Raw genomic sequence first — 6,837 nt, 5'->3', positions numbered from 1 at the left:
TCATAAAATAAGTGAGTGCAGACACATGCGTCTGGAAGGTTTGTGCAGCGGTTAATCAGTATTTCTGGCTACCAGTATAACAAAACAGGCAAAAATAACAGTCCAAGTAAAATAATTAAAAAATATATATATTGAAAAGTACAAGATGGAAAGTGAACACAAAAAACTTTAAGGCACTGAAGTTTGGTTAAATCCATCATCAAGAAGTGGAAGGAATATGGCACATGTGCCACTTTGCCAAGATCAGGCTGTCCTCACAAAATGGATACAGCCTGCAAGAAAGACACTACCAGGAAAACTGTTGCCCGGGTTTATCATCAATCAAAGTTTTATGGGAGAGTGGCAACGAGAAAGCCAATGTTGAAGAAGACAGGCATGTGAAAAAGTTTCACATGCCATGGTCAAGTGAAAAAGTTGTATGGTCCAACATAAATGCCAAATTTGGTTAGATCCATGGGAATGAGTTCTTTTCATTTGGAAACTATACATCAGTTTCCAAATGTTTAACATTTAAGCCCTGTTTATAATTACCTTGGCTTTAAACTTTGTTTAAAAAAAGGAAAGCCAAACAATGAGTCTTATCACTCAATGTCTTCTTAGTCAACTATGACTAAATGATAGAAAATTACTTTCAGTCACTCGTTTTTGAGGAGGATGCCAAACATCCCCCAAATTGGGTAATGGAATGTCATATGGTTATATGGTCTATCTTCTCGAACCAAGCGCAAAAGCTCCACTGAAAGCCTATCCTGTAAAAATAAAACAAAAAAAATAATTTTATTCTGTACTTAGAGGAACAGACTCATTAGTTCCACACCCACCCTTTTCCTCATACACATTATTTAGGAAGATTATTTCCCCAGCGAGAGCAGACGGATAGTTCCTGCGATTGGTACTGTCATGTTACAAATGATAGCTTAGGCCTAGATTCAGTAATTGTAAGTTTTTAAGCATCCATTCCCATGGCATTTCTGCTTTAATGGAAATGGAAATGGAAATGAGCCAGTGGTCATCACACTGAGAGCAATTCCAAGGTGCTTGGATGACGCTCCAGGGCGAAACAACAGCACACATTTACTCCCCACCTCCCTGTGCTCTCTGAGAGACATGCGATACGGTGATGAGGACGGTAAATTGGGAGTCTCTGTAAAGACTTTCCGTCTTGCCTGCGCACACGGGTGTTTGTGCGTCTCCAGCTGGTCTCTCAGGCCACTGAGGCCATTACCGAGCGACACGGGGCGGCAGAGCATGACACACACCAGCTGGATCGGCACACACCTCCACAGAGGGTGGAGGTCCGTGCCAATGAGACAAGGAGGCGGCGAGGAAGTGAAATGAAGTGTGTGCGCGCATGTGCTTTTGTCTGTGTGGGAAAGTGGCGAAGAGCCAAGAAGGCAAGATCTATCCGCAAGGTAAAATGAAAGAGACCGAACACCTTGCAAATGACGCCGTAAAAGTTGCAAGAAGCGCCACCAATACCAAACATATTACTATTCCGACCTCAGTGTGAGTCTGCTTTATGTATGCATGTGGCAAATAGTGTGTGCGGGGGTGTGCATGTGTGTGTGCGCATGTGTATGTCTACACTGTTGTAGCTTCTGGAGCAAAAAACTCTCCACAATAACTCATATTGTCATAGTGACCGTCAGGAGAGACATAAATACAGCTCAAACCTGCAGCAGTGGAAAATGTCCAACTGGGCATGTCTGCTCGCGCATGTGTGTGCGTGTGCGTGTGTGTGTTTGCACCTGTACTTTGTCTCCTAGACAAATTAGGGGTGCCATCTACCTCTGAAAGACACTTTCCCTCGTGCTCTCCCTCGTTTTCCAGGTCCTTGCATGTTTCTCTCATGGAGATATACTCACGGGCACCTTTCCAAGAAATGGAATTACTTACGTACATGGAGCGAGGGATATAATAAATAAAAAAAAACCAGTATAGTTGGCAACAAAGATTATTTCTATAGTAGAAGAATAATGAATGTATTTTCCTCTATTTATCCCTTCCACTGCCTCTTTTTCATTCTTCCCTTTTTTTTTTATTTCGCATTCTTTTGCCCAGGAGCATTATTCCATCTTCCTCTCCACCCTGGTGCTGTCCGGCCGGCTGACACAAAACGATAGAGCATGCCATCCCGGAGCTTGGAACATACTGAACATCACTTGTTAGCCGATGGATGACAATGGCTGGCATTAAGCAGAGGGTATGCAGTCAAGGCGAGACGTTCTACGTCAGGCTACTTCCGTCTTCGTTTAAATCCCATTACAGGCAGACTGGAGACCTTTTCTTCTTGGCTGCATATCGGTGGATGTATCACATTGTGCTCAGGATGTTTTTCATGTCCACACATAACTGGAAATGTTTCCTTTGAAGAAGATGAGTTGGGTTAAAAGTTGTTCTTTACTAAAACCTCTATGACGGACCTTTAAAAAAGAAATCATAATACAGCAGATAATTTTTTTCATCTAATTCTTTTGGGGAACAATGGAATCTCAAATAAAATCACTGCAGCTGTTTGTTCTATTCTTGTTTTTTTTTTTCTTGCTTTGCAAAGACGATATTTAAAATTTAATTGGATGTGACATTGGTAGTACTTTAAACGGTTATAAACAAAAAAAAAACAACAAAAATAAAATCCAGTGCAACAAATCCACTTCAGAAATCACATAATTAGGAAAACATAATAGTTTTGAAAATAAGAGAATTCATAAAGTCCAACTGCCCCTACCAACACACACACAAGCATACACACACATGTTTGTATGACTATATTTGTGGGGATTTTCCATTGACTTCCATTCATTTCTACAGCCTGAACCTTACTCTTACCCTTACCATTACATACCTAACCCTAACCCTATCCAACACTCAATTCACACCTTAGTCCAAAATCTAACCCCTGTCCCAAAAACAGCATTTCCCCTTGTGGGGACCAGCGGGTCCCCACAACGGGTCCCCACAACGTGGCATTTGTCAGGAAAATGGTCCCCACAAGGTATTACACACAAACACACAGACACACACCATCTGCTCATATCCACAACTGTCACACGTAGAAGCACAAAATATGTCCAGTTGGTAACTGCAAAACTCTACAGCTCTAAACATGCAGACACTCTAAAATTTAATAAGTTAACCTGTGGTAAGCTAACAACTCAATAACACAGCCAGCATTTCGATGTTTCCATCCTAACAGCTCCTAACACAGTAACGCCCAAACAGACCTCCTAGAGTTTCTTTAATTGTGACAAATGGCTTTCAAGCACAAAAGTCATTTATGTGTGGATGGCAAAGTGAGAAGTTGTGAATTCAAGAATCAACAGCAACAACAACAAATAGAAGTTAAGAACATCTTTGGGAATGAGAAACAGATTCAAGAAGACAGACCGTCTTAGAAATGTTGGTTGGTTTAGATCAAAGTCTAGGAGTAAATTTAGTTTACAATCCACTTCAAGAACTGCAAATTGCAGTTTACAGGCACTCTCTACCTTAAATCTGACTGCACTTAAACTGTTTTGCAAAGAAGAATGGGTAATAATATCAGGCAATAATACAGGGTGCAACGGTAATGTACAGTATTTGTAAAGGCCAGTATGTACCATACAAATATGGCGTTGTTCCATACCTGAGCACAGGCAGACTGTTTATGTGTTAAAATAAGTGTGCAATGCAATGGTTTGTTGAGCAACTGGAGGATAAATTCTGCGATTTGGGAACATTGATGCTTCTAATGAAGCTACAGTATAGAAATAAATGTACATCCAATTATGTTGGTTGTTAAGTGTAACTTTAGGATCAGAGAGTTACAACTGAGCAGCAAACAGTAAACCATATCTACTATTTCAGGCTCTGTTTTTCTCTCTCTTTCTGTGTGTTCTTGTTTTTAATTATTTTTTTAAAAATCTTCCTTTCCCCTGTTCCAGTAAGTAATGGACCTAGCGGAGGCTGATGCTTGTGCCATCTGTGTCAGTCAGGAGTGGCCTAGTTAGGGCAGCTAATTCATCATGGCCTGAGAGCTTGCATACGGTACATGTAATTACCACCCCCCCCCCAATGCAAACAGGACCCTCTCAGTCCTTGTGATTTATGGCCATGTCAAGGGAGAAGAGACATGGAAGCATGGAAGAGATAGGCAGGAAGAGGAAAAAGCGAGTGGCAAAAAAAAAGAGTTGAATCAGATTCACGCAATAGGTAGAAATGAAGAGGAGGACAGGTGAAGTGTGGCAGAAATGTGAAAAGCCTCAATGCATGTAGCTCTGCTAACCCACAGGTATGACAGTGTGTAAAGTTTCCATGTCAGAGCCAGGAATTGCCTCTCAGTGCTTTTTTTTGTCCCTCCTAACCTTTTTACAAAGAATTCTCAAGCTTTCCCTCCACTAGTATCACAGCCTTATCTGCTTTTTTTCTTCTCTGAGACAACAGGATTGCCAGCTCTGTCAGGGCAGCACACGCTCCTCCATTGTTATTTTTCCAGTACCCCAACCCTCAGTACTTTATTTTAAAATTGCATTCCCTGGCTCGCTCTATAACCGTTGTACTGGCCACATTGCAAAGCTGTAGCCCAGAGAAATGCCTGTGCAAGAAGAAGAAAAAAACCCCGCTGCCATCAGGATAAAAAAGAAAGGGAGTAACAATGCAAGATTTATGACAGATATTGCATGTAGGCGGCTGTTTTTATCAGCCTATTATCAACCAAATCACCCCCTCTGAGATGTAGCGCATATCTGCTCTCGCTGTTGTGAAGCCGCTCACATTCTCTTCCTAGGTCAGTGCTCGGCCCCAGTTGCCACCGCCATACATTACCTGACTTGGCCAGCTTTACCTTTCACCGTTTACTCCTCCTTACCTCTGTTTTAGTGTCCACTCACCTCCCACCTCTCCCTCTATCTTCCTTTAGGTCTCTTTGACTTTGCATCTTCTGCTCATTTGACACTCTTGCTTCTTCTTTTCTCTACAGCATTCTTATCTCTCTTGTTTTACTGCTTTCATTCCCTCCCTCTATTCCATCTCAACTGGAGTATATTCTGTCTACTTTGCTTATGCAGCCTGCCTCCCATGCCCCACACTCACCCCACACCCCACCTCTCACCAATATATCTCCCTGCTCTCTGTAACCCATGGGGGGGCTCTCAATCATCGGCATTTCACCCTGCCGCCCTTTCATTCCCTTCCACTGCATCCTCTTCTACTGCATGCACCAACTACCCCTTGCCCGCCCCCACAAGCAACTCGGTTTCAGTCTCCACACCCTCCTACCCCCACCCCCAACCCTTACCTCTGGGGAAAGTATGGCACCTAAGGGTGAACAGGTTAATGTTCTGGCAGTTTGAGATACGCTTTTGACATTTCAATCCGGCATGTGTTTTTATCGCAGCTGATTTAAGGAGTGCGGGGAGGGGGCGTGGGGGGGCTGTCGAGAAGGAGGGTATTGAGAGAAACAACGAGTTATTGGAGGAGAAAGAGGGGAGGGAGCCCGTGAGATGGGTACAGCTACACAGAGACTGAGCCGAATGTGTGCGAGGTGCAACAGGGAGCTTTGGAGCTGCTGTTGCAGATGAGACGATGACACAGAAGCGCATGGTCATGTCGCCCCCATGTGGCAGCTGGTGGAATTCTTGGAGCGAGGACAAACTGCGGCAGTACATCGGACAAACTGGAATATTAGCCAAAACTCTGAGAAAAATGTTATGAAACAAAAACTGCAAACATGGTTTAAAAACTACTGGGCAAGGCAGCACTTAAGTAAGCTGTAAATTTGGGGGTGGTGTTAACCTTTAAAAGACAGAAACACACATCTGCAAAAATGGCAGTGGCCAAAGGTAAAGTAGTATATTGCAGGGCAGGATGACGAAAACAAATCAGAAACAGACAAATACAAATCTACCTGTATGTATATCACAAAGCAATCATAAAAACATGACCAGGACAGGAAGTGAAGGGGGCTATTTGTGCATTCTCACATTCTCAGCCCACTTTTTTTTTTTTTTTTTCTTCCCATTTGATATGAATTCAATAAGCGGTGGCCAATCTCCATACCCCCGAGTGTAATTACCAGCGGAACAGTGGGGGCATTGTGAGTTTCGCCTCCACCCTTAAACGTTCCCCTGCTTGACTTTCAGGTTAGCTCTGATCATGTCTGAGAATGTCAATTATCGTCTTAAAACCCGTCAGAGAAGCTAAGGGACGGAGAGACACGCAGGGAGCATAGCTGCGGGGGTGGGGCTGAGAAAGATGAAACATGGCAAGTTAACAAGGAAATATTTGCCCTGCATTCCAGTTAAAGAATAGACGAAAGAAGAGGATAAACCGGACGGCTGGAGGCTCAGTAATAATAAGGCTTCCCCCCTTTTATTGTTTCATATCAGAGCTGTAGGCTGCCACCTGCGCTGCAAGCGCATCCTGGCAAATGATTAATGTTCATACTGTTCAACTGGCCTCTCTGTTTCTTGTTATAAGCCTTCAAGGTAAGATCTTTAAAACGTCTTCACTGTTTACCTTTCACACCCTTGAATTCATTCTCCTGAATATAAAGGAAAGATTTCAACAGGTATTGAGATGTGGTACATTTTCAGAGTTTAACCAGGACTCTGAAAATGTACTCTTGGAACATAATTTTTTTTCTTCAGTATTCAGTCCTAGCTCACTTGCAGTTTGAGACGGGGAGTAGGAGACCTTTTTAAAATCCGCCTGTGGTTCTTCTATGTTATAAATACTTTCCTACCTCCTTGAAATCTTTACACTTAAGGTTCCTATACGCATACTTAAATGTTCAAATATCTAATTCAATTTTGAGACTATTTTTGAAAAGCATGGTAGACCCAGGATCTGTTGGAAGGA

Source organism: Poecilia reticulata, linkage group LG11 (genome assembly GCF_000633615.1).
Source record: "Poecilia reticulata strain Guanapo linkage group LG11, Guppy_female_1.0+MT, whole genome shotgun sequence".
Classification (NCBI taxonomy): Eukaryota; Metazoa; Chordata; class Actinopteri; order Cyprinodontiformes; family Poeciliidae; genus Poecilia; species Poecilia reticulata.
This window is presented reverse-complemented; position numbering follows the sequence as displayed.